This window comes from Sus scrofa, chromosome 14 (genome assembly GCF_054392235.1).
Source record: "Sus scrofa isolate SSC_HxYL_T2T_F1_AM1 chromosome 14, Sscrofa_HxYL_maternal_Yorkshire_Landrace_v2.0, whole genome shotgun sequence".
In the NCBI taxonomy this organism is placed as follows: Eukaryota; Metazoa; Chordata; class Mammalia; order Artiodactyla; family Suidae; genus Sus; species Sus scrofa.
This window is the reverse complement of record NC_139396.1, coordinates 48388953-48412982: the sequence shown is the minus strand read 5'-3', so window position 1 is coordinate 48412982 and position 24030 is coordinate 48388953. Positions and strand designations below refer to the sequence as shown.

The following is a 24030-nucleotide window of genomic DNA, read 5'->3' as shown; positions in this document are numbered from 1 at the left end:
TAGGACAAGTGGGGTGTTTTTAACTTATTTTTCTCCCACCACAGTGATGAGTCAACAGCCTTATTTATAGCACTACTGTTTGTGGTGCAGCTTTTGGTATTCCACTCTTGGAAATGAGATTATTTTGAAATCTTGGGGGAGGTGGCCTCTAAATTGTAATTGAATTTTAAGATTTTAATAAAACTTTAATTTTAGTGCCAGATTCACAGTCACATCAGAAGAACAGGAGCATCCTCATGTCTCTTCGTCTTTATCAGTGTAACTTAGCAGAATCCTAGGGGGCCTCCCCAGGACAGACCCTTCCCCCAGGTCCTCTGCTGTAACTCTTCTCTTAAGTACCCAGATAACAGTATCTGATGCACATCCCCTGAGTTATTTTACAAAATTCCAAAACCACCACCAAATGGAAGACATTAACTACTCAGTGATCCTGTAGCCTCCTGACCTACTGGCCCTAAGGACTGATCATGTTAACTGCTTACTTCATCATCAACCATTCAGAGAATTGTGCACGAGCTGATCACATACCCTGGGACACCCCTCCTCATCTGGCCTTTAAAGATGCCTCCCTGGAATTCCCTGGTGGCTTAGAGGGTTAAGGATCCAGCATTGTCACTGCTGTGGCTCAGGTTGCTGCTGTGGCATGGGTTCGATCCCTGGCCCGGGAACATCTTCCTGCTGTAGTCATGGCCAAAAAAAACCGCAAAAACACACAAACAAACAAACAAAAAAAAACCAAACTCCCTGAAACCCAATGGGGAAATTCAGATAATTTGAGCACTAGCTGCTGTGGACTCCTTGCTTAGCATTTGCAAAAAACGCTGTGCTTTCCTTCACCACAACCCCATGTCAATAGATTGGCTTTTCAACAAACAGGCTGGCGGACCCAAGTTTGGTTCTGTAAGTGACATCAACACTGCCTGTTAGTGCAATTTGCAATTTTTGTAAACTTGATGGCTTAAAAACAAAACAACTGAAACCTTAGGCCCTTAACAGCAACAGTTTTCACTGGCTTGCTGTGAAAAATTTAGACTTTACAATTCCAAATTAAGTTTCATTGTTTCCCGTTACTCAATGATTGTTTCCTTTGAAAAAGAGGCTAAGCCTCCTACTCTTAAGTAACAGCAACAGACAGTTCTTGTGTGTTCAGCTCTTTCAGGACAGAATTTGAAGCATTTAGTGTTTTATCTGAATTTTAAAAAAGAGCAAAGAAACAGGCATTTAAAATGTGAGAAGCTTATAAGAAATGTAGACAAGACCAGCAGAGTCCTAATTAAGAAATTAAGAACTTCTTAATGAACACGCATGCATCACACCAGTCTTACAAGTCACGTGCTGCACAAATTGTATTAAAAGTTTTGAGGCTGGGTGGCCTTCCTGTTGTACTTTGAAAGAGAATTAGATCATTAGTTGAAATAGTGTCTTAAACTTGGGGCTAGTGGAGGCACCAGATACTGATAAATGAAGAAGAAGAAGAAGAAGGAGAAGGAGAAGAAGGTTGTGTCCTGGAGAATGAGAGTTTGCCAAGGGAGATGGAGTGAGCTGTCAGGAACAGCTTCTTTGGCAGGTGACCTTGGAATCCAGACTAATAAGAAGCAGCTGTCATGCTATAACCTGGGAGAGGGTCTTGCTGAGGGTGCTAGCAGCCAAGACAAACGCCCTGCTGCATTTCGCTCACATTCCACGAGGACCACAGAAAGCCAATGTGACTGCGGCAGAGGAAGGGAGGGCATGAGCAAGGGCAGTGTGGTGGGCGGGGAGCAGACGAGAGAGCTCTGCGGGCTGTGGTCATGAACTCAGATTTACTCTAAGCAAAAGGAGCATCTGGGCAGCAGTGTTATGGAGCCTAAAAAATCCCTTACACCCTTTCTACGTGATATCATTGTCCAGCAGAACAAACAGCGCCATGGGAGTGTGTACACACTGTCACTTGTCTAGGACTAGGGCAATGACAGTGATGCTAGTGCTAATTCACAGGGGTGGAAGCACAAATACTTAGAGAGCTCATGTTCCAACCCTGAAGATAACATCTATTCTTATGAAAATCTATGATGGTTTCAAATCCTAGCAGCTTAGCCCTGGCTGGGACCACAGAGCACAGCTGGGCTGTATTGTGGGCATCATGACCAGCCCTAGATAAGCTCATCTTCAAAGGGTGGGGTGCTGCTGAGACTCCTTTCCTGGATCACAGGGAGCAGGAGGACAGGGTTTGACCTCAGGGCTCTGAATTTCATATTCCAGGTGCTAACATGGAAGTCCTGCCCCATCTAGGGTAGGGAAGGACATGCAGGCTCATCCAGTAGGGCTCCAGGGATGAACAAGTGGCAGTGTCTTTCCAGAAGCAACTGATGCGATAGAGAGGCGCAGGTGGTTGCAGAAGGATGGTGGTAGGTAGATGCTCTTGCCTTGGCAGGATTATACTTAACGAGCTGTGTGACTTTGAATAACCCAGGCAACCTCTCTTATCCTAGACGTCCTCACATAGTAAATTACAGTAGCACGTTTCTTGCCTGACTCCCAGGGTTCTTGTGGGATTCATGGATGCAAAGGCGGTTTGAAAGGTGTGACAAATTGTGGAAACAAATTATGGTTCTCATAGAAGGTGGGAGGTGAGTGGAGGTACGCATAGGTCAGGAATGGGGAGTCGCTGTTTGTGCACAGAGGCCTGGCGGTGTGACCCCATAGCAAACCCAGTGAAGTGGTCTTGCCACTAAATGAAACTGACTTTCCAAATGAAGATTCCATTTTAAATTAGGCAGTGACTGAATGGATGCCAGGGCTTGTTAAGAGTGTTTCCCTGTGTTTGCTGGCAAATTGGACCCAGAGTTGACATATTTGGCTTTGTTGATATTTGGAGCCAGTAGCAACACTTTGGAGCCAGTCAGAAGCTCTGAGGGTGAATTCCAGCCCTGCCAGTCTGGCTTTGTGGACAGCACACCTGGAAGATTTATCTTAAGCACCCCATATAGGAAATGAGATAGTGAGCGCGCTCTCGGGGGGGCATGTAAGGGGGATACAGTGTCTGCAAAAGGTCTCTCCTTGGGCAGGAAGGTTTGGGTGGCAAGTGATAGTGTTACTGAATCCAAGCTCATACCACTTGCCACACAGCAGCCCAATAAACTGAGAGAGATGTTGGGACGAGGAATAGCGACTTTATTCAGAAAGCCAGCAAACAGAGGTGTCAGAGTGGTGTCCCAAAGAACTATCTTACCCAACTTAGAATTAAGGCTCCTTCTTTTTCTTCCTCTTCTTCTTCTTCCCCCTCTTCTTCTTTTTCTTTTCTTTTTAGGGTCCCACCTACGGCATATGGTATGTCCCAGACTAGGGGTCAAGTCAGAGCCACAGCCACAACAACACCAGATCCCAGCCACATCTGTGACCTCACTGCAGCTCACAGCAATGCCAGATCCTTAACCCACTGAGTGAGGGCAGGGATTGAACATGCATCCTCATAGACTCTAGTTGGGTTCTTAACCTGCTGAGCCTCAACGGGAACTCCTCAGGCTTCTTTTATACTAAAAGGGGATGGGGTGTGACTGGTTGTTGCAAACTTCTTGGTGCTGGAATCTTTTGTTCTTGCAGCTGTCTATGTAGGTCAGGTCACCATGTTCCTATAAACCTCCAGCAAGACAATTGCTTTTTCTGTTCTGCAACTTTTTAATCTGTTTGTGAATGGAAAGGTGTTATCCCTTTAAAGGTTAGAGCCTTGAGGATGGTCTCTAGGCAACATTTTTTTTTTTTTTTTAACAGCAGGTGAAGAGCCAGCGTGACTAAGCAGAAGTGACAAAGCACAAGGTTTAGAGCATAGGGAAGAGATCCCGTATGGCTCGGGTTTGCTCTTCTCTGTTACAATGGGAATCCTGTTCTGACTGGATACATGGAGCCACTTCTGATTGGATAAATGGAACCACTTTCCAGCTCTTGAACCAATCACAAGGGCCAGAACAATTCCAGGCTCTGATAGGTTTGGGGTCTGGATCCCAAACCCCACTTGTGGCGCTGGGGTATGTGGTGACCTCAGGTGACCAAGTCCCTGAGGACTTGAAGGAAATCAGAGTAGATTTGGGAACAGTGCATCTCTGACCTGACCACACCACCTAAATGTGAACATTGTCCCTTTTCCTGAAATAATGTCACCTTTCCTCTTCCTCTTTGTGGTTGATAACAGCATTTTTAGCAGCACTGTTGAAGTTCATTTCCATTCTCCATCGTGACAAATGAAAGAAGAGATTATATTACGAAGGGTATATGTGAGGTTGTGGAACGCCACACACAGTCTAAATTACTTGACACAGTGTCTTCATTTCTTTTCTTCGGTCACGCTCCGCTTGCCTTCTCAATGCACAAACCAGCTCCTTAAATTGATATATCAAGTGAGGGCATGGATTTTTTTTTTTCTTCCTGTCTAGTAGCCAGATAAGCTCAGATCAAATATCTCTATCTCCTTGTCTGCCCCTCCTCTTCCAAATGGAATTTAGAGGAGTTCATGTCTATAAGCCTCAAACCTTGCCTTAGAAATTCACCTCATTTATATTTAAAGCAGAATTAATGGACAGGAAATGGCTGCGCTGCATTTGGTGACCTGCCCCCATGTAACCAAAAATATTTTCACTTTCTTCTTCCCCAGGAGTTTAGCAGTGTTAATATTCCTATTATTAAATACTGTTTAGTAATCATCTCCGTCTGTATGGCACCGAGAGGCTGTGATAAAACAGGTTTCTCCAACTGGCAGTTCTTTTTGACCTCTGAATCCCAGGTGTGATTTTTTTCATGGAAATGTGTGTAATTGACAGCATTTGAGAGAAGAGCGCTATTCTGTGGAAACAGTGAAATTAAGAGTCCTTTCTTTTCACAAAAATAGACAAGCATCATTACCTGGGATATATCCTTTGAAAGCAGAATTGAAACACTTGAGATTGCCTGGAGTTTTCAGGTCATGGTATGTTTTAATTCCTTGTACAGAAAAGGAAGCACAGACCATGGGGTAATTATTTCCCACCACTGAGGTAAGAAACTTCTGAGCACTTAATCAAATGTCCCATGAATCAATCACGAATTTGAATCTTAGTCAGTGATAATTAATATAGTTTCTCTTAGATGAGGACTTCTCTTTGGGAAAGAAATCTATAAATATATCTCTTTCTATATATCTCTCTATAAAAAAATCTATCTATGTAGGTTTTTTTTTCCCCCAACCATGATGCTTTGGCCTAGCTTTTATTTTCTGGATACTTTTAGTTGCAAATAACAGAAAATTTAATTCAGACAAACTTCTACAAGGCAACTTACACAGCTGACACTCCAAAATAATGGGTTTCAGACACAGCTTGATTCAGCATCTCAGACATTGATCCCAAGAATATGACTCTCTCCGCCCCTTAAATGCGATTTCCTTCATTTGGAATTCAGGCAGACCTTTACCTTGAAAGGCTCCTAGTATCTCCCAATCTGGATCCTTATCATTTAGAAAGTCTCATGGAAAAATAATGGCTTATTTATTTTTCTTCAAAATAGTTCCAGTCAAGATCCTAGGATTTAATCCTATTAATCTGATTGGGTCACATGATCACACTTGAACCTATGAATCAGGGAATAGAATAGCCTGATTCTTTAGACTTGAGTTATGCCTCCAATCTCAAATCTGAGTGGCTTGGCCCAGTCTCATCCAGGAATTATTTTCTTTCTGGACAGGAAGAATCTTGGTAGGAAAGAGCCCTTTGTCCATCGGCTTAGATAAGTGTCATAGGACTGCTGCAGAAGCTTACAAGACAACAAACTTAATATCACAAAGACGCCTTCTGAAAATGGTGGAATGCAGAGGTAGGAAGTGATGTCCTGGAGCTCCTGAACCCATTGGGGCCACTTAGCTCTAATTTCTTGCCATTGAGACAATCAAACACCATCATTGCGGACTCCGCAGTCAAACAGATCACGGAAGAAAAATTGGTGGAAAACAATGGAATTTTTTTTTTTTTTTTTTTAGGGCTGCAGATACAGCATATGGAAGTTTCCAGGCTAGGAGTTAAAACATAGCTGCAGTTGCTGGCCACAGCCACAGCAACTGAGGATCCAAGCTGCGACTGCAACCTACACCACAGCTCACGGCAGTGCCAGATCCTTAACCCACTGAATGAGGCCAGGGATTGAACTCATGTCCTTGGGGATACTAATCAGGTTCATTTCCACTTCCCCACAATGGGAATTCCCAGAAGTGTGATTCTTAAAGGCCAACTGTGGAATAAGAGTATACCTAAGAAATCCTTGGAGACCCAAATACAGGGAAGTTTACATGCACTGATCATCTCTTTCTCACAGGCATCCATCTGATTCTCATGAAAAAAACTGCGGAGGTGTCAGGGTGCCTGGGACACCTGCTTGATGGTTCATACCAGAGCTTAAGAATGGAAAAGGAGGACCTGGAGTAGCTGACTCATGTTCCAGAATGTTCCTGGACATAGGTGGAGAACAGATGCTGTTGGGTGACAGGCACAGAACACATGCACACCTTGGATTCTTGAGTAGAAAGCAAAAACCCTCTGCCACTAGGTGAAGACAAGAAATGCACCCAAACCCTCATAGACTGCAGGTGGGAATGTAAACTGAGGCAGCCACTGTGGAAAACAATAAGGAAGGTTCTCGAAAAACTAAAAATATAACTACCATATAACCCAGCAATTCCTCTCCATAGCATATATTTTAAAAAGTGACTGATTTGAAAAGATACAGGTACCCCAATGTTCATAGCAGCATTATTTACAATTGCCAAGATAGGGAAACAACTTAAGTGTCCAGTCACAGATGAATGGATAAAGAAGGTGTGATACATATATACCATGGAATAATACTTGGGCATGAAAAAGAATGAAATGGTGCCATTTGCAGTAATACAGATAGACTTGGAGGGCATTATGATAAGTGAAATAAATTGTGCAGAAAAAGACAAATATTGTATGATATCACTTATATGTGAAATCTTAAATAGACAACAAACTAGTAAATAAACAAAAAAGGAGCAGACTCACAGATATAGAGAACAAATTAGTGGTTACCAGTGGGGAGGGGGAATTAAGAGGTATAAACTATTATACATAAAATAAGCTACAAGGATATATTGTACGACATTGGGAATAGAGCCAGTATTTTATAATAACTATTAATGGAGTATGACCTTTAAAAATTGTGATTTCCTGGAGTTCCCGTCGTGGCGCAGTGGTTAACGAATCCGACTAGGAACCATGAGGTTGCGGGTTCGATCCCTTCCCTTGCTCGGTGGGTTAACGATCCGGCATTGCCATGAGCTGTGGTGTAGGTTGCAGATGCGGCTCGGATCCCGCGTTGCTGTGGCTCTGGCGTAGGCTGGTGGCTACAGCTCCGATTAGACCCCTAGCCTGGGAACCTCCGTATGCCACAGGAGCGGCCCAAGAAATGGCAAAAAGACAAAAAAAAAAAATTGTGAATTCCTATATTGTACACCTGTAATATATATTATATTATATATAAATTATATATAACATTAACTATAACTTCCATTAAAAAAAGAAATAGAAAGGAGCTCCATTTGTGGCTCAGCAGGTTAAGAGCCCAACGTAGTGAGGATGAGGGTTTGATCCCTGGTCTCACTCAGTGGGTTGAGGATCTGGTGTTACCACAAGCTGAAGCTCCAATTCGACCGCTGGCCCGGGAACTTCCATATGCTGCAGGTGTGGCCATTGAAAAGAAAAGAAAAAAGAAAAGAAAAAGGAGAGGAGAGGAGAGGGGAGGGGAGGGGAGGGGAGGAGAGGAAAATGAAACAAGAGAAGTGCACCCTAACATCATCCCCAATGCTGCTTTGACAGGAAGATTGGTGTGGTTCATGATCACCTGAGCTATAAAACTATAACATAGCAAAACTCCTTGTATGGCAGAGTTTGCTCATTGCTTTGAACTTAATTTGGGAAGTGCATTTGTGACTTCTTGGTTCCTAACTTTGTCGCAATTTTTTTTTTTTTCCAGCAACTGCAATTCACTTTTATCATAGTATTTCCTTAGCTATGATTCCAGAGAGCCTATTAAAGAGAGGTGGGTACATGTCAATGCACTGCAGAGGAAAAGAAATGAAAAGATAAGAAAAGGAAACAAAAAAGAAAAGAGAAGAAAAGAAAAATTTCCCCAAACCCAATAAAGAAATAAGTGATTAGTGATTTCTTTTTTCCCTTTTTATTTTTTAATGATTTTTATTTTTTCCATTATAGTTGATTTACAGTATTCTATCCATTTCTACTGCACAGGAAAGTGAACCAGGCATAGATGTAGATATAGATATAGATTTATAAATATATCTAAATGTAGATAGATAGATATATTCTTTTTCTCACATTATCCTCCATCGTGTTCCATCACAAGTGATTAGCTATAGTTTCCTTACTATATAGCTGGATCTCATCACTTACCCACTCCAAATGCAAGAGTAATTGCATCTATTAACCCCAAATTCCCAGTCCATCCCACTCCCTTCCCCCCATTCAACAAGCAAAAGTCTGTTCTCCAAGTCCATGAATTTCTTTTCTGTGGAAAGGTTCGTTTGTGCCATGTATTAGATTCCAGATATGGGTGATATCATATGGTATTTGTCTTTCTCTTTTTAACTTACTTCACTTAGTATGAGAGTCTCTAGTTCTACCCATGTTGCTGCAAATGGCATTATTTTGTTCTTTTTATGGCTGAGTAGTATTCCATTGTGTATATATACCACATCGTCTTAATCCATTCATCTGTCAATGGACATTTAGGTGATTTCCATGTCTTGGCTATTGTGAATAGTGCTGCGAGGAACATAGGGGTGCATGTATCTTTCTCTCTCTCTCTCTCTCTCTCTTTTTTTTTTTTTTTTTTTAGGGCTGCACCCATGGCATATGGAGGCTCCCAGCCTAGGGGTCTAATTGGAACTACAGCTGCCAGCCTACACCACAGCCACAGCAACACAAGATCTGAGCCGCGTCCATGATCTACACCACAGCTCATGGCAATGCTGGATCCTTAACCCACTGAGCAAGGCCAGGGATCAAATGCACAACTTCATGATTCCTAGTTGGATTCATTTCCTCTGTGCCACAATGGGAACTCCTGTATCTTTTTCAATGAAAGTATCGTCTGGATATATGCCCAGGAGTGAGATTGCTGGGTCATATGGTAGTTCTATATTTAGTTTTCTGAGGTAATTTCATACTGTTTTGCATAGTGGTTGTACCAATTTACATTCCTAACAACAGTGTAGGAGGGTTCCCTGTTCTCCATACCTTCTCCAGCATTTGTTATTTGCCGACTTGTTAATGATGGCCATTCTGACTGGTATGCCAACAAATTTGACAACATAGAAGAAGTGGACAACTTTCTAGAGACTTACAGTCTGCCAAAACTGAATCAAGAAGAAATGGATCAACTGAACAGACTGATCACTAGAAATGAAATTGAATATGTAATAAAAACACTCTACAAACAAAAGTCCAGGACCAGATGGCTTCACAGGTGAATTCTACCAAACATACAAAGAAGAACTTACACCCACCATCCTTCTTTTTTTTTTTTTTTTTTTTTTGTCTTTTGTCTTTTTTGTTGTTGTTTTGTTGTTGTTGTTGTTGCTATTTCTTGGGCCACTCCCGCGGCATATGGAGGTTCCCAGGCTAGGGCTTGAATCAGAGCTGTAGCTGCCAGCCTACACCAGAGCCACAGCAACGCAGGATCCGAGCCGCGTCTGCAACCTACACCACAGCTCACGGCAACGCCGGATCGTTAACCCACTGAGCAAGGGCAGGGACTGAACCCGCAACCTCATGGTTCCTAGTCGGATTCGTTAACCACTGCGCCACGACGGGAACTCCCACCCATCCTTCTTAAACTTCTCCAAAAGATTGAAAAAGAAGTAACATCCCAAAGACATGCTATGAAGCCACCATCACCCTAATACCATAACCGGACAAAGATACCACCAAAAAAGAAAATTGTAGGCCAGCATCTTTGAATACAGACACAAAAATTATCAACAAAATTTTAGCCAACTGGAATCCAAAAACATATAAAAAAATCATACACCACCACCAAATGGGATTCATCCCAGGTTCATAAGGATGGTTCAACATATGCAAATCAATCAACATCATACACCACATTAACAAAAGAAAAGTAAAAAATCACATGATCATCTCAAGAGATGCAGAAAAAGCAGCTGAGAAAATCCAACATCCATTCCTGATAAAAACTCTTACCAGAGTGGGTATAGAAGGAACATACCCTAGCATAATAAAAGCCATTTATGACAAACCCACAGAAAATATAATACTCAATGGAGAAAAGCTGAAAGCCTTCCCACTAAAATCTATAACAAGACAAGAATGCCCACTCTCACCACTTTTATTCAACATAGAATTGGAAGTCCTAGCCACAGCAATAAGACAAACAAAAGAAATAAAAGTATCCAAACTGGAAGATAGGAGGTAAAATTGTCACTGTATGCAGATGACATGATACTATATATAGAAAACCCTTTTTAAAGTCTAGTTGATTTACAGTGTTGTGCCAATTTCGGCTGTACAGCAATGACCTAGTCATACACACATATACATTTCCTCTCTAAGAATATCTTTCAAGTGGTTTCTTTTTTGCCTTGGCTTTGAAAATAGTTATTGGCTCAAGAAATCCATTTGTTTTGAGCTGATGGATTCCCCAGCATGCGGGGAGGTGGGGGGAGGGAAGAGAAATGGAGACAATGACTGCCGAATATCCGATTTCCAAGGCAGAAGAAAAGTGTAAGTGAAGGCATGAACGTGTTTACTCTGTTGAGTAAAAAGAGAAAAAGGAGCTTGTGTCAAAGAAGTTCTTTAGCTCCTGATGTGCATGACATCGTCTGAGAATGCCTGGCTCACCGTTGATGGCTACTCTCATCTCCCATTAAGCAGCTGGTCAGATTTAAAACAGGGAGTGCCCATGGGGGATCACTGGGTTAAGAACCCAACATAATGTCCGTGGGGATTCGGGTTCAATCCCTGGCCTCCCTCAGTTAGGGGTCTGGTGTTTGCTGCAGCTCCAATTTTACCCTTAGTCAGGGACTTCTAAATGCCGCACCATTAAAAAAAAAAAAAAAGAAAAGAAAAGAATAGAAAAGGAAAGGGATAGATGCCCAGGAGTGGGATTGCTGGATCAAATGGTAGTTCTATTTTTAGTTTTTTGAGGAATCTCCGTACTGTTTTCCACAGTGGTTGCACCAAATTACAATCCCACCAACAGTGTAATAGGGTTCCTTTTTCTCCACACCCTCTCCAGCATGAAACCACGACTCACAAAGACACATGTATTCCGATATTCATTGCAGCACTATGTTCAATAGCCAAGACATGGAAACAACCTAAATGTCCATCCACAGAGGAGTGGATCAAGGAGATGTGGTACATATACACAATGGAATATTACTCAGCCATTAAAAAGAATGAAATACCAGCATTTTTAGCAATATGGATGGACCTAGAAATTATCATGCTAAGTGAAGTCAGCCATACAATGAGACACCAGCATCAAATGCTTTCACTGACATGTGGAATCTGAAAAAAGGACAGACGGAACTTCTTTGCAGACCAGATGCTAACTCACAGACATTGAAAAACTTATGGTCTCTGGAGGGGACAGTTTGGGAGGTGGGGGGATGTGCTTGGGTTGTGGAATGGAAATCCTGTGAAATTGGATTGTTATGATCATTATACAACTACAGATGTGATAAATTCATTTGAGTAATAAAAAAATAAAAACAAACAAAAACAAAAAAAAAAGAAAAGGAAAGAAAGAAAAAGAAAATTTAAATAAATAAATAAAGTAAAAACAGGGAGTTTCCTGGTGGCTCATTGGTTTAAGAATCCTATGTTGTCACTCCGCCATGGCTGGGATTTGATCCCTCAACCCAGGAACTTATGCATACCATGGGTGTGGCCCCCAAAATAGCAAAAACAATAAAAAGGATATAAGAAAACAGACTCATGTTTGATGATGAGTCCAGTTGAACTTGGGGCTGTTTAGGTAACAATGACGTAACAATGCTTTACTGAGCACTGAAAATGTGCCAGCTCTAACATGGTTATTCTAAGAAACATATTTGCATGAGTTAGCTGAGTTACCTTTCTCAATAATCTCCTCAGTGGAGTTCTGACATTACCACCAACTCTCAGCTGTGGAAATGGAGGCCCTGGGTAAGTTTAGGTGCACAGCAGTCCTATCCCAACAGGAAAGGCTGGGATTTGAACCCAAGAACTTGTGGCCCAGAATTCACACTCTGAGCCTGCATTAATCTTCTTCTTAGTAACTATCGTTTCCAGGAGAGGAGAGGCTTCTTTGGGGGCTCATGGATTTGGATTAACTTGTGACTCCTTATATGTCTTGCTTTTATTATTATTATTATTATTATTAATTATGGCAGTACCTGCAGCAAGAAGTTCCTAGACCAGGGATTGAACCCACTCCATAACAGCTGCCTAAGCCACAGCAGTGACAATGCTGGATCCCAACCTGCTGAGCCACCAGGGAACTCTGTGGTTTTAATTTTAATGTCTTTCTTCTCAATGCTTTGCCTCTGACCTTGACTTCTAAGGTGCAAAGTAGTATTTGCTTCCTTAGCCTAATCTTTTCTGCGGGATTATGAGTGAGAAGGATTTTCGTGCCTATCCTGCTTTTAGAAGCTCACTGGAATCCCTGATGGAGACCTGTTTTGCCTTCATGCCTCACTCCAGCATTTCTTCAGATTTTTCTAGGAACCTTGATATTCCTCAAGAAATAATCTTGGCATTCTGTCTGGATTTCTCAGGACTCTGGTTGCAAAGGAGGCAAGCTTAACCTAAGCCTGCTTAAGCAAAACTGGGTAAGTTCTTGCCTCATAAGGCTGTACTACATGGAGATGACCTGCCTTGATAACACTCTCAGATTCCAGCACTTAAAAATCGCTAGAAATTGTTCTTATTTCACTCTCTTGTCTTTTTTCCCTTTCCTCATCTCTACAAATTGGTTTCATTCTCTGTGCTGCAAAGATTTTTCTAACCTAAAGAAAGCATGACTCTATAAAGCCCTTTGTTCAAATAGTAACAGAATTTTTGGGAGTAGGGGGAGAGGGGGTGAGGAGATGGGGTCATTCCTATTAGCTTCAGGTCAGAAAATCCCAGAGAAGGACACTGAGTGACCCAGCATGGGTCCCATGCCTATCTTTCCAGATGGTGGCCCAGGGAATGGATGCCATGATTGGTCCTGCCTTGTGCCAGCATCCTACATATTGGAGGGCAGAGCAGGGTTGAAGCCCCAGATCAAATGAGCAGCCCTCCATCACCATCTAGCAAAGTGAGATGATATATCAAGTTTTAGTTCCCTCCTGGGTAGGCAGAGTAATGGCCACCCAAAACACCCATGTCCCAATTCCCAGTACATGTGACTAAGTTACTTTATATACAAAAGGGGAATTAAGCTTGCAGATGGGATTATGGTTGCTAATCAGCTGATGTCAAAATCAGGACAGTATCTTGGATTCTCCAGCTGAGCCCAGTAGACCCCACAAGGGTCTTTAAAAGTGGAAGAGTGAGACAGATGTGGAGAATCAGAGATGCGAGGACGGGTCCAGCTATAGAGATGGGGCGCTGCTGGCTTGAAACACAGGGGAAGAGGCATGACCTAAGAAATGCAGGCAACCTCTAGAAGCTAGAACCACCAAAGATACACTGTCCCCTAGAGCCAAGGTAAAGGAACGTAGCTTGCTGACACCTTGACTTTAGCCTAGTGAGACCCCTGTCAGACTTCTGACTTCCAGAACTCTAGGGGAATAAACTGGTGTTGATATACACCACTGACTTTTGGGAAATTTGTTACAGCAGCAACTGATTCATCTCCCGTTTTGTCGTGGGTGTGTTTTATACTGGTAATATAAATAGGCTTACTGCACCAATAGAAATTGATGAGGGCAGCTTGGCTTTGCTGCAGAGAAGAACTAGTAACCTTGAGTCCTTGGTCATGAGCCTTTCTAATCCGGGGAGTCATTTATTTGAGAGGAGACAGAGTATCTTGAATGTAGCTGTCAGGATAAGAAGACATTGGTTATACTTGGACTTAGAAAGTGTGGATTGTGACATTCAGGCACATTCACAATTCAGGCTTGTTATTGACTCAAAGGAATCCACTGACTTTCATGAAAGAGGCAGGTTTATGGAACCCAGTTCATAATATGGCCATGTGGTGGCACAGGTGGACTTGAGATTTGGACTCAAAAGTTTTCGGAGTTTTGTGCCAAGGCCATTGGTCAGATGGGTGATGTAAGCAAAACCCTTAACTTCTCTGAGCCTTTCATCATCAATGAAGTGAAAGGAATAACACTAGGCAGTTCTAAACTCTGGATTGTGGTGAGAAAAAATAATCTTACACTGTTGATGTAACCTCATTTTCGGGGGAAAAAAAAAACCCAAAAAACAAGTTAAAACACAAACAAAGGCAGCACTTTCCCACTAAATGACTCTCTACTCTCTGCACATTACAAATTGAAGATAGGGAGCCTCCGAATGCTTTTACCGTCTGAACTTGAAGCTGAACCGCTTTGCTGTACTTGGACTTGGGCAGTGGAGCCATGTGTTTCAGAAATTTAAAATTCCATTTTTCTTATTATTATTTTTTTTTTGCACAAAATCTAAAATCACCAGACTCTCAAGTTCTATCTTTTCTGATACTGCTGCCAGAGATCGTCTCTGGCTCATATTGATAGGATACTATTTTGGAAAAACTGGCTATTAGATATTTTAATAAAACTGTTCAAAGGTACTGTAAAATGCCAGTCCACAACTGAATTGTTTTCTAACATCCATTTTACCCAAAGCTGGTTTAGTGGTGATACGTGCTTCTCCAGAATTCATTTGCAAATAGATGTTTAATTGAAAGGACTGATGCCTTTAGGGCATTAAGATTCCTTTCCTGAGGTGGTTTCCTGGGGCCCTAAAGAGTGTCATGGGGTCTGCCCATTATTGTTTCATAAATACCTAAGCCAAGCAGGGCAGAAATGAAGCAGAAGGCAATGGCTAAACATCATCCTTTAAATGGATTTATTACACTTGTATCATTCTCTGAGCATACATATTCATTTTTTTAAATGTAATGATTCATGTACTTTGAATATCCTGCGCCAGGATATGCATTATTTTCAAATGTTTAAATTACTGTCACTAAAACAATCCAAACCTTTTATAAAAAAGACATGGTTATTATAGTTTGAATCAAATACCAAAAATGAAGTAGGATGCTCTTTTTAGAAATCCTTTAATTGGCAGATGATATCAAACAATTTCACAATGCTTTAATAAAGCAGTTCAGCAAATGTGTTCTTTTGGCAGTCAATTAGGAAAATGTTTTGGTATAAACATCAATTACAAAGTTGGAAGTCGTAATAAAGCTGTGATTAAAAAGAAAACATCCATGTGATTATAATGGTTGATTTTTTTACACATTGAATTTCAGCTTTGGGTTTTTGTTTTGGTTTTGTTTTTGTTTTTGGCTGCATCACAGCAATGCCGGATCCTCTAACCTACTGAGCCATCAGGCCAGGGATGGAACCCCAGCCACTGCAGAGAAGTCAGATCTTGTGACACACAACAGGAACTCCTCATCTTTGGGGTTTTTTACTTGTGAGACACTTGAGTTTTCCCCCTTAACCTACAAATATCCTTCCTCACTCTCCAGTGCCGTCATTTCTGAGATGCAGTGATTTTCCTGGGTGGGTCTGTACCCATCACAAAAGCTGGCTTCTCTCTCCTTGAATCTCCACCAGCAGTAATTTCCTGGGATCATCTTCTGGTTCCTAAAGAGGTTTGATTCCCATACACCCTGAGACTTTGGACAGTGGGTACCTAATCCTTAGCTCTAATACCCCATAGAGGGTTCAGCACAGAACACTTGCAGCTGAGACTAGCAATTTGGCAATTCTTTTTTGTTTGTTTTCTCTTTGTGGCTGCACCCATGGCGTACAGAAGTTCCTGGGATAGGAGCTGAAGCAGAGCAGCAGCTGCAGTCTACACTACAGCCACAACAACACAGGATCTGAGCCGCATCTGCAACCTACAATGCAGCTTGTTGCAATGCCAGTTCCTTAGCCCAGTGAGCAAGGCCAGGGATCAAGCCAAATCCTCACAGACACTACATCTGGTTCTTAACCTGCTGAGCCACAACAGGAACTCCTGAGAATGGCAATTCTTGAAGCTCCTCTTACTTCTGGTCCAGTTTTCCTGCCTCTGAGAGCAACAATCCATGACATGGTGATGTCCCCTCTTACATGCTTTTATATATTTGTCACAGCTCCACATGCCATTTACTTTGCAGGAGGCTGTTCTGTTCAATTGACAATTTTACTGTTAGTTCATGACAGAAATTCCCTATGTCTCCACTTTTACCAAAGCAGATACTTTCTCACGCTTAGAAATTCCATTTCAGCTTCTTTAAGTAGGTACCAAATTGCTGTCTACTTACTATAATTATTGCCAACTCTCCCACATCTTTACACTTTTAGCAAATCGTTTTCAAAAGGTACCAGGATCACTGACAGAATTACAATGCATCATTTTTTCCCAAAGACTTCAAGCCAGCTCTGTGGTGCTTTATCTGCACTGGCTTTCAAAATAAGGGCTGGTTTAAATGATATCATTTTGATTAATGGCCGGATTAGGGGTGCTTGAAAATGATTAGGATGCATCACCTCATCTTTCAAAACTGTGTTTAAGAAAAGGTCAAAGTAAAATTTGGTTGTGTGACATGAGATTTAGTAATATATCCTTTGAAGTACTTATTAAAATGCAGTGTTTGTTCTTTACACAGTGGGCTATAGGTCATGGTTAATGACAGTCCAATGCATATCAAGACCTGTTCAAGGAGTTCCCATTGTGGCTCAGTGAGTTAAGAACCCGACTTTTTGTTCCTGAGGATTCGGGTTCAACCCCTGGCCTCGCTCAGTAGATTAAGGATCTCACATTGCCACAAGCTCCACCATAAGTTGAAGATATGACTTGTATCAAGTGTTGCTGTGGCTGTGGTATAGACTAGCAGCTGCAATCTGATTTGACTCCTTTCATACACTGCAGGTGTGACCTTGAAGAAAAAAAAAAAAACCTGTTTAAGTTTAGGAAGCCCTGGAGTTTATTTCTACATTTCTGTATGCCTAAAGACTATTCTAGGAATTAACATTTACGTGTAGGTAACTTTATACATTTGAAGGACACTGATCAAACTGATGCTTTGGTTGTGTTCATTAGCTACGGATTTTATTCAGGGATGAGTCGGTGACACAGGTAGACATTTATGGTCTAATTTCTCAATGACTGCCTCGCCTTGTGTATTTAAAGTCCCATGATTTTCTGCTTTTGGCTCAGGTGCATTTTGAGGCAGACACCAGAATTCCTCTTGGGAGGACACCAGGCTTATGAATTCCCTGGGCCGCAAAGTAGTAGACAGAGTGGCTTCCAATATGATCACACACACACACACACACACACACACAAAAGACTTATGGGCATGTGATAACATCAGCCCATGGGCCATATACACTGCATCAGAGACCAGAAAACATAAATGCTATGTATTGGCCAATTCAAATTTTTTCCTTAGCACTTTTATTTTCATTCTTTCTTCTTCTTTTTCTTTTCTTTTCTTTTTTTTTTTTTTTTTTTTTTTTTTTTGCAGCACCTCTGGTATTGGAAGTTCCTGGGCCAGGGATGAACCCATGCCATAGCAGTGACCCAAGCCACAGCAATTTTAATGTCAGATGCCTAACCCACTGAACCACCAGGGAACCCCTTAAGCAATTTTATTTTGCATACAAGGCAGATAATCCACAGATTCTAAATTCTTTAAAATCTAGATAGCATTTTTGGGAAATTGAGAATATTGACACAGGTAGAAAGATGTGTTTTTTTGTGTTGCTGCCATACCTTTAGACCATGTACATATTTTCTTAGAATCTTTTTTTTTTTTTTTTTTTTTTTTTCATTTTACAGCCACACCAGCAGCATATGGAAGTTCCTGGGATAGGGGTCAAATCTGAGCTGCCACTGCCAGCCTATGCCACAGCTACAGCAACACCAGATCCATTTCGGATCTTCAACCTATGCCACAGCTTGTGGCAACACTGGATCCTTAACTCACTGAGTAAGGCCAGGGATGGAACCTGCATCCTCAGGGACACTATGTCAGGTTCTTAAGCTGCTGAGTCACACGGGATACTCCAGAATCTTAGTCTTTATTTGAAAACCAGCCATTTCAGATTCTTATCATAATTCTTATTTAACCCCTTTATAAAGGTATTATTCCATTTGTATGTGCAGAATTTTGGGATTCCAGGGTAAGCTCTAGCTGTTGGAACTACTCATGCTCTCTCTCTCATACACACACACATACACCCACAAACAGCTGTGAACCATGAGGTGATTTTTTTTTCTTCATTTTAGCCACTGCAATAATCTCATCACATTCCCCCTTCAATCTCTGTGTTGACACAGGTCAAAGATTTTTCAACTAAGTGACAATTCTTCTGGGAAAATTACTTTGCCAGATGAAAAACACATCATTCATTATACAGAAGAGCAGATGGTGGAAAAGTGAGGGCGAAATACGGATTATGGTATTTCATGGATGCAGTATATTGAAATACTGAAAGGTGTATCTATTGGAAAAATTACACTTTTTTTTTTTTGGCTACACCTGAGGCATGTGGAAGTTCCTGAGTCACAGCAGCAACCCGAGCCACAGCAGTGACAACACTGAGTCCTTAACAGCTAGGCCACCAGGGAACTCCCAAAATTACCTTTTTCTATTATATATAAAGCTATATGCTTTAAATTTTCAACATCCCGCTCGGCAGTGTGGCAACTGGTGAGGGTACGAAATGCCCTGAAGGAGAGATTCTGCCTCGGAAACAATGTGGCCTGCATCGGGATGGTAGCTGGCACTAGAAAGTGACTTCCTTGGGAGTTCCCTTCATGGCTCAGGGGTTAACAAACCCGACTAGGATCCATGAGGATGCAGGTTTAATCGCTGGTCTTGCTCAGTGGGTTAAGGATCCGGCGTTGCTCTGAGCAGATGAGGCTGGGACCCCATGTTGCTGTGGTGGGGCATAGACTGTTGGCTATAGCCTGCGGCTGTAGCTCCAATTTGACCCGTGGCCTAGGAACTTCCTTATGCAGGGGGTGTGGTGGGGGGGTGGGGGGTGGGGGTGGAGAGAGACACACAGCAGGAAACAAGCAGCAAGTTCCCTTGCTGGCTCACTCCCCAAGGGGGGAGAGAAGCGAGCTGGTCCCCTCTATGGGGCAAAGGTAGGGGTGGGCCCAGGGTTCAGCCAGAGGGGTGGCTTAGGTGGCCTGCCCACCCCTTTGGTGGTGTGTGCAGGAGGCATGCGCAGAATCCTGCTTTTGCTCCCAACACCTTGCTTTTGCACTCAGTTCTTCAGCAGTGGCAGCTGGGAGTTGTAGTTTTTTTTATATCTTGTTGTTCCTAACTTGCCCCAACTGCACAGGCATGCAGTCATTTTTAGTCCCTTAGCGTTTCTTTGTATTTTGTGCCTCCGGGAAGTGTTGGTCCAGATGCGAGCACTGCAGCCACTACAGCCAAGGGTCCCAGGTCCCAGCCTGTCTCAACTGTTCCAACTGAAAGGTGTGCGGTGTGTTATTTAGCCAGTTCTTATGGACTCTCTCTTGTCCATGTGTGCGCTTCATGGGCCCCTGCGCTTCTCAGCGTTGTCTCCGCCATGTTGCCAGTGCCATCTTTTGCTATTATTGAAGAAAGGGAATTCTCTTTGACAACCCAGAGTTTGGTAGTTTCATACATCTTTGTTATCGCGGCTTACCAAGCTCTGCTCTGTCTCCAGACCTCAACGGCACCCCAAATAATGGACATACAAAATTGTCCATGTGACACTAGTCTGGAACACTGCGTGACTTCATGCGTCTAAAAAGCTGGTGGAAAGTGAGCCAAATTTCTCTACCAAATTAGCACATCCTCTCTCTCTCTCCCATCCACCTCTTTTTCTCAGCACTTTAGATCATCATTTTCCTACCCACAGCTTTATCCTATGCTTTTGCTCCTGGGATATAGGAAGGAAGCCTGAACTACAGACCCCAGGGGGTTCTCCCTAGATTTCAGGATGCTTGTAAGTATGGATTCAAAAGGAGAAGGGAGAGTGGAATTTTGAAAATGGCATTCAGGAAAAAATGAACACCTTTTCTTTTGAGAGTTATTTGCTTGCTTGCTTGCTTGCAAAATGCAAAGAGCATATTTTAGATCTCTTATGTTTGAATCGTTAATACCCATCAGTTTATAAAATTCATTTCTATATTTCTATATTACTATTTATATTTAGTGTTTAGATTTTTTTTTCTTTTTGTGGTCTCACCTGAAGCCTATGGAATTTCCCTAGCTAGGGGTTGAATCGGAGCTCTATCTTCGACCTACACCACAGCCATGGCTATGCTGGGACTATGCTGGATCCTTAACCTACTGAGCAAGGCCAATGACCAAATCCACATCTTCACAGACACTATATTGGGTCTTAATCTACTGGGCCACAATGGGAACTCCTAGATTTTTGTTTGTTTGTTTAATAAAAGAGAAAGTTCAGAGAATAATATGACCTGGGCTTCGGTATTTTTATCGGGCCTTCTGACTCAAAATGGTCAGGTCACTGTTACTTTCCAGATGGAAAATAGAGAACCAAGGGCTGTAGGGTCCATTAGAGAAATTATCCTCCCAGTCCAAGAAAGCAATAATGTTTTCAATTCATAAATCTGGGACATCATTTTGTTCTATGAGATAGCTTCAAAATGTCATACTAGGTCCATTTTTCAGATGAAATGCATATATGTTTATAATAAATATTCATACCCATGTATAGACATATTATTTTTTTCCAAAATGTGAGCTTGTCTCTTTAGGTTCTGCAAATGCTGAATGAAAATAAAACTTTGTTATCTATCCGTATTACCCATAGGAATACTGCAGTTTGCAAAAAGTGAAGTGGATATTGTTTTTTAATTTATTGTCCATACGGTTATGATTTTTTGCTTCGTTCGATGGTTTACATCACTTTTGACGTCATACATTTTGCTTTTCTTTCAGGAGAGAGGTAATTTTCAGCTTTTTATTTTTTATTGTTAAGGTTGGAACTGAAATGACCCACTACTTCTTTTGAGAGATAGCACAGACTCAAGAGTTAAAATAAAAAAAAATAATAATAAAGCTTCTAAAAGAAGACAGAAGAGAAAATCTTAGTTTCTTTGCGTTCAGCACGGACTCAGAATTGCTAATGATAAATGAATAAAATACTTGACCCTTAAAAACTAAAATTAACAAAATCTTCTGCTGAGTAAAGATATAATTATTTAATTTAATTTTATTTTTCAGCTGCACCTGATACATATGAAAGTCTCAGAGATGGAAAGGGCCAGAGATGGAATCCGAGCCATAGCTTTGACCTACGCCACAGCTGTGCCACAGCGGGTACTCCACGATGTAATTTTTTTTAAAGATAAAATTGTAGCAATAATAGGCAAACTTCAGATTGGGAAGAAAATATTTGCAATACATCCATCTGACAAATTGTATGCAGATTCTCTTAAATATTCCTATAAGTCAATACTAAAAGACAAGCTATTATATAAAGGATCAAAAAGCTTGAACCAAACTTTTTTTTTTTGAACAGATTTTAATAAAGAAAGTTATATAAGTGGCCAGAGAGCACAAGAAGGAAATTTAACATCATCGGCCATTCAGGGAATCCATATTGAACCTGCAATAAGATACCTTGACCTATCTTCCAGAATAACTGAAATTTAAAAGTCTGACAACAAATGTCAGTGAAAAAGTGGACCAAATGAAACTCTTTTTTCTTGCTGGTGAAAATTATTTGGCAGTTTCTTTTTTTAAGTTAATTACATACTCTGAAGGGTTTCCCACATCACCAGCTGATTCTCTGATGCGCCAGATGCAATTTAACTCCATTCTGACATGGTTTACCTGGAGACAGCATCGGAGTCCACACATCACAGGCTCAGTCCCACAAGACTCCTCCCACCACCCTTCAGACAGCAATTGTGGTCACCTGTACTTGTGACACATTGACTCTCAGCCTCAGTTCCCAGGAGCCCCCTCCTGAGGTTTGATCCTATGCTCCAGTGGCTCACAGAACTCAAGGAAACATTTGCTTTTGGTTACTGATCTATTATAAAAGAATACAAGGCAGGAATATTTAGATGGAAGAAACGCTTTAGGCTAAGGTATGGGGGAGGAGCATAGAATTTCCACGGCCAGTTTCAACATCCCACACTCCCAGCACCTTCACATGTTCACCAACCAGGAAGCTCATCAAATCTCATTGTTCAAGAGTTTTTCTAGAGCTAGGGAGTTCCTGTTATGGCTCACTGGTAACAAATATGACTAGTATCCATGAGGACTCAGGTTGATTCCTGGCCTTGATCAGTGTGTTAAGGATCCAGCATTGCCAAGAGCCGTGGTGTAGGTCGAAGATGCAGCTTGGATCCTGAATTGCTGTGGTTGTGGCTGTGGCTGGCAGCTGCAGCTCCAATTCAGCCCCTAGTCTGGGAACTTCCATATGCCACAGGTGCAGCCCTAAAAAAAAAAAAGGTTTTTTTAGAGCTAAATATTCAGCCCTTCAACCTTCCCCTTCCCAGAGGTCAATGGGTGGAGCTGAAATCTCTAACCTTCTAATCTAAGACCTCTAATCATGTGGTCTTTCTGATCTGCTCCAACCTGAGGTTACCCACATGCTCTATATAAGTCACCTCATGAGCAAAGTCTCAGGTATGCTCAAAAGGAACGCCTTGTGAATAATCAAAACAACGACAACAACAACAAAACTTCTATCACTCAAGACATGCCAAGTGTTTTAGGAACTCTGTTCCAGGACCTGGGGACAAAGACCAAATATATTTCTTATTATACCACATACACATAATCCATGACTTTGCAATTTAACTTCTAGGTAGTTTCCCAAGAGAAATCACCATCAATTTAAAGTACGAGAACTTTTGAAGAGCACAGGGAAATCTATTCAATAGTTAGTAATAACCTAAATGGGAAAAAAGAATGGATATATTTATATGTGTGACTGATTCACTTTGCTGCACATCTAAAACTAATGCAACATTGTAAGTCAACTCTACTCCAATGAAATTCAATTAAAGAAAATAAACATTAAAAAAATAAGGTAGTCCCCTGTTATCTTCTACACAACATATTTTATTCCCTGAAATATCCTTGTTGCTTAGCATTTTTTCTTTTTTCTTTTTTTATGACTGTTCCTGTGAAATATGGAAGTTCCCAGGCTAGGGGTCGAAATTAGAGCTGCAGCTGCAGCCTATGCCACAGCCACAGCAACACTGGATCTGAGTCTGTGTGACTTTTCCCACAGCTCCCTGCAATGTCTTGAATACTTAACTCACCAAGCGATGCCAGGGATTAAACCCGCCTCCTCACAGAGACAACGTCTGGTCCTTAACCCACTGAGCTGCAACCAGAACTCCCAGCTTTGGTTTTATTTTAATTAACCAGGCTGTCTAGTTTTAGCCACGACACAATCTAATACCCATTGGCCATTTAAGTTAAAGTTCATATTTGTATGTAAGAGACCATCTTCAGTTAATAAAGATCGAAAGGATGTTATAAGAAACAGAGTGGGAGTTCCATGGTGGCTCAGTGGGTTAAGGATTCAGCATTGTCTCTGCTGTGGCAAGAATTCGATCCCTGGCCCGGGAACTTCCACAAGCTGTGGGCACTGGGGAAAAAAAAAAAACCAACAGAACCAAACAACTGTCCCATAGGATACACAGCTGAAGCTAAAATGGGGTCCCTTAAGCAAGGAATTGAAGAGCTCTCTGGAAACCCAGGAGTTTTTGTCTCTGCCTCCACCCTCCATCCTCTCTCCCCCCCAGCACCATCCTCTGATAGCACAGATCTGCTTTCTCTTCATGGCAGCCAGAAGATGACTTCTTTGATCCC

The 24030-nt window shown here is 41.7% G+C and overlaps 2 long non-coding RNA genes across 8 annotated transcripts in view; one reads left to right on the top strand and one right to left on the bottom strand.

The window, feature by feature from the left end:
* The window catches only part of LOC146396532 (uncharacterized), a 213513-nt gene that overhangs the window by 48894 nt on the left and 140589 nt on the right, over positions 1 to 24030 (bottom strand). The window lies entirely within an intron of this gene.
* The window catches only part of LOC146396533 (uncharacterized), a 65510-nt gene that overhangs the window by 18854 nt on the left and 22626 nt on the right, over positions 1 to 24030 (top strand). For 2 of the 7 annotated variants that reach the window (XR_014827358.1, XR_014827357.1), the window contains exon 3: positions 12821 to 12874. The exons of 2 other annotated variants lie outside the window; for them this stretch is intronic. This is a non-coding gene — a long non-coding RNA (uncharacterized LOC146396533). Of the gene's footprint in view, positions 1 to 5691; positions 5819 to 6315; positions 6431 to 12757; positions 12875 to 24030 lie in introns of those variants that run through there. 3 more of the 7 variants (XR_014827355.1, XR_014827353.1, XR_014827356.1) reach the window with 3 other exon arrangements.